This window comes from Parus major, chromosome 3 (genome assembly GCF_001522545.3).
Source record: "Parus major isolate Abel chromosome 3, Parus_major1.1, whole genome shotgun sequence".
Classification (NCBI taxonomy): domain Eukaryota; kingdom Metazoa; phylum Chordata; class Aves; order Passeriformes; family Paridae; genus Parus; species Parus major.
In genome coordinates this window covers 57,391,743-57,401,011 of record NC_031770.1, presented here as the reverse complement: position 1 = coordinate 57,401,011, position 9,269 = coordinate 57,391,743, and the positions used below count along the sequence as shown (strand labels likewise).

The 9,269-nt window shown below is 39.6% G+C and overlaps 1 long non-coding RNA gene across 2 annotated transcripts in view; it reads right to left on the bottom strand.

Annotated features, from left to right (window-relative positions):
• The window catches only part of LOC107202040, a 55,024-nt gene that overhangs the window by 9,879 nt on the left and 35,876 nt on the right, over positions 1-9,269 (bottom strand). For both annotated transcript variants that reach the window (XR_004496409.1, XR_004496410.1), the window contains exon 3: positions 141-3,940. This is a non-coding gene — a long non-coding RNA (uncharacterized LOC107202040). The remainder of the gene's footprint in view (positions 1-140; positions 3,941-9,269) is intronic.

Below are 9,269 nucleotides of genomic sequence, written 5' to 3'. Positions count from 1 at the left end.
AAAAAAGGAAAAAAGGAAAAAAGGAAAAAAGGAAAAAAGAACAGAAGGAAAGGAAAGAAAGGAGAAAATATTTCTTTAAACTCAGTATGCATTTATTGATGCAGACAGTTGATAAATTTAGTTTTTTATTCAATCCTTACCTGATATATGCTTGCACATCTCACTGAAGACACAAATTGCAGTTTCTGTTCCTTCACTGTTCCTTAACACAGAACAGCTGAGGTTGGAAAGGGCCTCTGGAGGTCATCAGGTCCAAACCCAGTCAGTTACAACATGTCCAAAAGCTTTTGAATGTCTTCATGGATGGAGACTTTATAATCTCTCTGGCCAATACATGCCAGAGCTCAGTCATCTTCAGAGCAGAAAAATGTTTCCTGATGTTCAGATGTCATCTCCAGTATTTCATTTTCTGCCCATTAATTCTTGTCTTAGTCACCACCAAAAAGAGCCTGGCTCCATCCTCTTTACATCCTCCTTCAGGCATTTATATATTGAGTATATTAATACTAATACAATAATATTGTAATTGTAATTAATATTGTAATATTAATACATATATCCTTGAGTATATATTAAGGACCCATTGAACATGGTTTTCTCTAGGATGAACTGTCCCAACTCTCTTAGCCTTTCCTCACAGGAGAGATGCTTTCATTCCTCAATTATCTTTGTAGCCCTTCACTAGACTCAGGTGTGTCAATGTCTTTTCTGTACTGGGGACCCCAGAACTGGATCCAGCACTCCAAGAAGGGACCCACCAGTGGTGGGTACAGTGGTAGAATCACCTCCCTCTCCACACTGGCAACACTCCTAATGCAGCTCAGGGTACCACTGGCCTTCTTTGCAGCAAGACATGTCTAACACAGTCATTGTGGTTTTATCTTTGGCTTTTGAAAGTAGACAATAGACTGTGGATAAAAGAAGAAAGAAGAGAGAAAGAAGCCAGACAACAGATAATCACAATGACAGAGTACAATTTTCTGCTGTCGCATAGCAAAACGTGCATGCCATATTTAAAAAGAAATCACGTCATTGTGGCCAAAGGATAGAGAATGTTGCAGCCAATTAGTTGTGAATTTTTTAGCACAGTTATATAAAGTAACTGAGTTTGCATAAAGTGACTGATGTCAGTTAGATTTGTTGCTGTCAGTGATGTCCATCTACTACTTTGGTCTCTACAGAAAATCTCCCAGTTCAGGAGATTTGGAAGTTGTGAAGTGGCATGTGCTAGAGATTTTTAGATGTCTTTCATATTTGTTGAGTCAGGAGGCACAAAGGCTATGACAAAATGAGTCTAACAGCAATAATAATCACCTCAATCGAGTTTCAACAGTCCTGAGAAAAAAAGATCTCTGGTTTCTTACTCTATCCTAATAGTTTCAACATGCATTAAGAGCAGGTTTTTGTGTCTGAAGATACTGGCTTACAACATTATATTTAAAGCAAGCAACGGAAAATAGATTTTTGAGGAAAGCTTACTCTTACAAAAGGATGTGTGCCAAGTTTATAATATAAATGAGCCAGGAGGATCATGAACACTTCATGCTTTGCTAGAAACAAATGACAAGCAAATTTTGAACTAAAATTTATTAATGTGGACACTAAAGTTTTAACCAAAACTTCAAAGAACAGTCTGACAGTTCCTAAATTATGTGTTTGCTTCATTCATTTTGTTTTCTTGGGGTTTTTTTTTCTGCCACATTCTTTGGTTTATTATTTGTCATGTTTTTAAATGCCTCCTGTGACAAAAAAAAACTCCTATGGCTATGAGCATTAAACACTTGGCCAAGTTTCAGTGTCAGAATAAGAAACTGCGCTTAATTTAATGTTTTTGCAGTAAAGAGTTGTTTGACAATTAAACATTACTGGGCAATTCTGCAGAAAGGGCTGATATGTGACAGGATTTGATGAATTTCTATGTGTGCAGCTTGCTGTTCTGTTTTACTCCATACGGCAGGGCTCTGCCAGGTAAAAAAAATAGGAGATGATCAGGATGAAAGCTAAAGTATTTAAGGATGAAATAAACACTTCTGAAGTCTTGGCCTTGTGTTAGAATAAAATTTATTAATTTGTTGCAGTTTCCATTGTTTCTGTTGTCTCATATTCTTCTGCTTTGCCTCAGAAATAGGAGGATGTGCACTTCAGTGAGATGATTTTCCTATGTTAATGTGAAGGGATGAAGCATGTGACTTTTCTTTCACCCTGCACTGAAAATACAAAAGAGCCTGTCTATTGTCTTGCTCCTTAAAACCCCATCCCTGAGCTTGGAGGCATTTGAGTCCTCAGTGCTTCTTCCAGCTACTTGCAACACATCTAGAAGTTACATTCTCCAAATATATATAAATCAAAGCAAGGCCAAGACAAGCTGTGTCTAAAGAATCCTTTGGCTCCCTGAGTTGTAGTAATAGGGCAAAAACCAAATAGGTAAGTGTTTTCAAAGTGAACCCACAAGGATCTTGTCCTTGTCCTAAACTCCCTGCCAGTAGCTAAGGTCCCTGAACCATCTGCACAGCACTTAAATTTAGGGCTTTTGCTCAGCCTGAATATTCCTAAGACAGCATGTGTTCAGTGAAGTCTCTAAACAGATACAGAAGGGCAACTCTGCCTGAAGGAATTCCACTTTGCATAGACCAGTTGAATAATTATTGGACCAGAAGGAGAGAGAAAACAATCCTACAGCCTAGGATCTGGGACAACCTCTGACAGTGCAAGCAAGGTAAAATGTTCACAGTAGACAGAGGAAAGAAATGGAGGCCAGTGCCTGCTGCCCCATGTGCAGCCAGGCTTGCTCTGACCACTAATATAATCTACCAATGCTGTCACTTCTGCCTAGCTCCTCTCCTACACATTTAACTGAGACCCTGGCACCAAAAAACATTCAGTCAGTAATTGAAGACTCCTCTATAGCCCAGAATGAAACTTCAGCAGGGAGACTTGGCCAGCTCTGCACCAGGAATCCCACCTGGCTGCTGTGCCCTGATCTGCTGCTGAACACATCCTCTTGAACATCTTCTCTCAGCAGTTGATTGTAAAAACAGGCCATGCTGCAAGTACCATAAAAGTTCACAACCTGGTACTTATTTCCTGCCAGATGCCCTGTTGATAGTAGTTCAGTTTTGGCCTCTCCTGGAATGTGGGAGATTTCTGACAGACCAAAGGAGTGAAGGAAAAGGAGAGAAAGTAAAAGGAGAGGACAAAACAAAGAAAAAGGGAAGCTTGGACTGAGAACAGAAAGTGAAAGGCCTTTGGAAGAGGGTAATGTAGACAAAGTGTGTAAAATCTGGTGCTCCACTGTGTTGCTCTAGTTCTGCCAAGACACAGGTAGGAGATGAGGACATAAAAATATGGCAAGTGCTCCTGGAAGGACTGACCTCTAACTGGCATCACACATCTCTAATGCTTCGTCAGTGTTAATGACTGTGCAGAGCTTGCAGGGAACACAGAACACAATTGCCCAAGGTCCTACTCCATTCAAATCATTATCAGTTCCCTTTCTAGCCCTTTCCTTCCTGCTAGACACAGAATTATAGCAAAATCCCAGTATCTAATGTCCCTGAACCACAACGAAATTTTGATGATCAACCTCTAACTTCTATGTGCTATGATCCTTGAATTACACACACATGGATGGAGTCCAGATGTTGACCCAAACCAGGATTTTGCAAGTTGGAAACACTTGAAATTCAAAAGAAAGATACAAATTACAAAAACAGCTCAAGTCTCCCTGTGTATTGTGGGACAGACATCCATTAGCACAATTTCACATGGAACTAGGTGGGTGGGTAAAACGATTGAGTTGAAATGCAAGGGTGGATGATGAGAGGTGAATAGGGAGCTGAGGGTGGAATGTTAGCAGCACCACCCTTGATTTCCTTTCAACCTCCTATAGCCAGGCGTGTATCCACCAAGCAGTGCAGCACGTAACCACCAACTCCTCCATCTGAGAAAAACAGAAGAGAAAATTTAAATTAATTTTCACAACATTCTCTTTGTGCTTTCTCTTTTCTCATATTTTTAACTTTCTAAGACAGCTTAAGGTAATAAACACAATGACAAAGAGGGAAATTAAATAAGTTCTAAGTATGATGTAAATGCCACATGGGTAGCTTACATGTGCATTGCAAAGGCATTGTTCCTTTCAGTAGCCAAGCAGCAGAAATTATTTTAATGGCAGTGGTCAGCCTAGTCCTCCAAACATGGATTTATTCAAGTAGGCAACTTAGAAATGTGGCAGAGCCGTTCAGAGGTGCTCAGCACCAGGTGAGCTCCTCAGAAAAGGACGTGGTCAATACTGAGTTGGGTCAAGAAGTCCCAAAAGTCTGCACCACCCTGAGAAGCTTCAGCACTTCATAGTCACCTGCCAATCTGTGTCTTTGATAAACTTTGGTTAGTAGGGAACGCTGCTGCTTGTGGCAGTGGTCTCCCACTTCCCAGGCTAAGGCTTGATCCCTAGAATGTCATAAGGAATACAGCACTTGAGCACAGCAAACAGCAGGCTTACACAACAGTGACTGCATTGCGGAGCATGGAACTGCAAATAGGAGAGGGCAAAAAACTCCCCTTCAGTCCCCTTTACCACAAGACAGTGGTAAAGAATGAACATTAAATTAACATTAATTTTTTGGGGTATAAACACCTCCTGTAGAGATCTAACAATGAAAGCTCTACTTCTTTCTAGCCTGACCCTGAATGAGAGAAAGAATTGACAGGCTGAGGACATTTGTAGGACGGACAAGCACATTGCTCCAGAGGTTTTGACATTTTCTCTCTGAACCTTAGTAAAGAAACTCAGTTGTGGAAGTCACACAGTGCAGAAAGCACAGCATGCCCTGCTGTGAAAGAAATGAGTCTGACAGTCAAGTTGGAAATTGCAGTGCCACCCTGAATGAAACTGAAGTTGTTATGCAATATCTATTAGTGCTGGTGGCTTGGGGGCATAAAAAGGTTTACCTCTCCTCGACTTTTAGAGACAAACTTCACTTGTTCTTTGAGTATTTGTGTCTGCACACAATACCAGAAACTATTAAATACAGGTTTTTATGTTGTGTGTATAAAAAGTAATACCTGTTAGTTTTTTTTAGAAAGGCCAGAAAAGCCATTGTGAAAGCAGTTTGAGTGTTATAAATGAAAACGGCAAGTTAAAATCTACAAGCATAATAGCCCATAGCAGGACCTCTAGACAAATTCCTAAAAGGTCACAGAGCCATTATCTGGTAAAAAAGTGCCAGCAGGCATCTTATTCCAAGTAACTTTGTTTTTAAAATACAATTCTTCTTTTCTAGAACAAATAACTCCACTGAGAAACAAATGACCACTTCCACAAGTGTTTTAATGCACCTACTTTGTCAGCATTATATCACAATTTCAGCAGAAAAACTTTCTGTAATAAAATTATCTCTACCTATTATTGTTCAAAACCTTCTTAACTACCACAACTGGCACAAAACCCCACTGAACTGAATCTGCTAGTCCAGAAAAAGCTGGAGCTGAAGCTCCCTAACTACCTAAGTAGTAGGTAGAAAGACAATACTCATCTGCATCTTGAAGTGGTTGCATACAGATTGCTTCCCATCCACATTTCCTCTAGCAGAATAATGTATGGGGCACGCCACTCTCACTTGCCTTCTGATTAATATCCCCAAAACCTGAGAACACAATTAAAAGCTCTACAAAATATTGCTATGTCGTCCTTACCCTTTGGCTTCCAAAGTATGATTACTGATCTAGTAAAACTCTATTTCATACCAAAACACAAAACTATTGCTGACTGGGTCTCTTAGACAATTGACTGAAAAGTCTGGCAGCATCCCAACTATTTTTAGCTGCTTCATTTATACAAAAGAACACAATGTTATTATTTGATTTATGTGAATTTTCTCCTCCCTGTTTAAAAAGCCCAGTTAAGCATGGTCAGTAATATTAAATATGTGAGTAAAAAAAAAAAAGCACACGACTTAAATAAAAAGTAGTGAGTGTACATAGTCCATTCTGCATGGAGGCTTTATGTCACAATTAAGTCTTTTAAGTCCCACTATGCTTTGTAGCTATTTATAGCCATGTATGTCCATCATTTGCATCCTATGGTTTGGGGTTTCTTTTCCAGATATAAGCACAGCTTCCTCCCTGCCTTTGTTTATGTGTCTGTCTGCCTGTCAGCGCAGCGCCAGCCACTGTCTCTGCACTGGGCTGCTGCTGCTCCCTCATCCTGTTTATAGGTCAGCGACGGCTTCCATCGCCTCCCCGCTGCTGAGCAGAACTTCCCATAGCACTTCAGGATGTTTTAGTCACTTCAACCTGTGCCGCCTGTCTGGAGCCAAATGTCTCCTCTTTGAGCTAGTGATGATGCAGGCAGCATCTGCCTCAGCCAAACTCAGCTTTTGTGTCTTGGGAGGCCCAAACCTTTTCAGTTATTCCTCGCGTGGAAATGCCACTGGGTCATATTCGTTGTCCCATCCCTTGCAAAGACCACAGACAGACACACAGCTGAAGGGTGAAAAATTTCTTGTATCCTTTCAGTTCCAAGCACATAAAGCCTCACAGTGGACAGCAACCTTGCCAGCCACTGAACATGGAGAAAAAAAATTAGCTGGATATCACTTTTTATTTTTCTGATCTAACAATGTCAAAGGTCCTTAATACAACAATTCTTTAGGCATTTACATCAACAGGAGACACAGGGAGAAAAACAAGCCGGCAATATCATGAGATGAACATGCACAAGACACTGGAGGAAGAAGCAAATCAGCTGTTGAGCACAGAGCCAGTTGCTGAAATGGAGCCAGAGAGAAAAGTGTCTATATCCTCACAGCACTGGCAGAGGATTTTCCCTCCAAGAAAGCCAGAAGAAGATGAATAAATCAAGGACCTCTGAGGAACATTAGGACTTTGTGTTTTATGAAATACATAGGAATAGGAGTGCAGCACTTGTACAGATCACCTTTTCCAGTTACAAATACATAGTAGCAGAAAACTATTTGTAAATTCAGAATATTTTTGTAGGAGGTTGTTGAAAGACAATAATGTCTGTCTCCACAGCCCACAACCTCCTCCATATTACTGCATTATAATTCAGGGTCCATCTGCATCTGTCAGGCAGGAGTATGCAGACATCTCCTTTGACAGCAAGTTCACACAATCAATTTAACAACACACCCAGCTAACAATTGTTGCGGGGGTTGTGATGTGTTTCACAATTGTTCATGTGCTACCTTGCTGCATTTTGCTATTTATAAAGACACCCAAAGAGCATACACTATTTAAACTCCTCTTTAGGCTGGAAGATGGGGTGCAACAAAACAAAATAACAATGAATGAGGGTCCTCATGACCTGATATCTGCCAGAAACTACTGCACAATCTCTGCTAGATTACAATCTCTGCAGAATTCAGAAAAAACCTAAATGACAATTATACACCTTATTTTCACAAGTTTAACATTGATAGTGAGGTTCTTAGCTATCACTTGTGCCTTTTAAAATTTTTCTTCCCAGTCTTTACAATAATGTCAAAAAACGTGATGCACAAGAAAAATCAACATCTCAAGTTAAAAAAATATTTTATCAACACTTGAGCAAAATTAATATATTATCAAAGCATTGTTGGAATGTAGATTAAGTTAAGCACATGGTACAAATGCATATTCTTAGAAAAAAAGGCTGATCTAATCATCTTTCTTTAGATTCCACTGTAAACTTTTACAAACCTTTTACTATAATGAAAATTTGATGATTCAAACATCCAAGCAGCTTCCTTTGCATTCAACAGCTACTGATCTGCGTTGAGTGACAAGATCACAATTTCACATGACCCAGTGTGACCAAGCTTTGCAAATGCTGTTATGAATCCCATGATGTACTTTCTCTCTGATAAAACCAGCTCCTGGAGTCATATGAACAAGTATGAAACTGTTTGGGTTCCCTGCCTCATAAGAAAGCATATCTTCATCCCACATTTTGGGAAAATGAAATTGAAAGATCTGAAAAGATTAGAAAACATGCAAGATCCTAATATTTAAACCTTTTTTTTCACCCCAGGTATGCTTAGATTTCACATCCTGTTGTACACCATAGCTCTGTTACAGTGCAAGAGATTATAGTGATGTTTATCATTTCCTCGCTCTGTCACACTGAAACAATTTCACTGTACAAAAAAAGTCTCACTTCAGTAGTGCTGAAGGAGAGAGGTCCATTTTGGTTTGGTTCAATATCTTATCAGAAGACTAGTCTAACAGCTAATTGTGATACTTTTCATTAGCATAAGCACTGTCTTTCTGTGATAGATTCTTTTGTTTTTGTTTTTTTTTGTATTGTTCCCCTCTTCATTTATGTAGATCTGTATTCATTTCACAAGCAGCTTCTCTCTGAATCTATTATTCAATTGCTCATTGTCCTATTCTCCACTTTCTTTTCAAAGGTTCCAAATACATGTAAAAAGGTTTGATGGTCCAAAGAGATGCATATACTTAATATGTTCCAAGATGCTCATCTGTGCATTACATTCTTGGTTTCCTAAACAAAAAGGACAACAAACCAGAAAGGATCAGTGTACCTGAGCATGCCCCTGTTATTATCAAGCACCTGCTGAGTAATGCTAAACTTACCTAATATCTCTGATGAAAAAACATAATGACAAGCTACCTAAAGGCAGGATGACACTTAACTCATTTCCATTACTTCCCAGCCAGCTTCTGATGGTGTGCAGTGATATAGCTCACTCACAGAAGGAATGTCTCTCCTGTTTGTAGCTGCTCTCAGTGCCAAGGCCTACAGATGTTCAGAATTTTCTCCATGTGGATGGGATATGAGGTACAATCTTACCTTCACATCTAGTCCTGAGAGAAACCAGAGGTGAGGTCTACAAAGCAGAAAGGGACCCTCATTTCTGAGGAACTGGTAATGAGAGTTTAATGGGGGAAGGACCAGGGGGAAGTAAGACTTGGGCTTAGAGATCCCTCAGAAATGATGGCCCAGAAATAAAATAATTTCTCACTGATCTTTTTATGCAATTTCTTCACATAGAAGGATGCTCAGCTTTCTCTTCTGGAGACTCCCAGTGATTTGGAAGGAAAAAGTCTAGAAAACTAACAAATTCCAAAATATGTCTAGATAAGTCAAGGCATGCAAGGACAAGGAGCATTTCTGTGAGAGAAGGAAAACTGGAGTCAAATAAATGCTACACATCCAGGAGTTAAAAAATATTGAAATTAGAATAGTAAAAGAAAATGAGCTAGATCTTCATAAAAGGAAAGCATGGGAAAGAGAGAGTCATTGG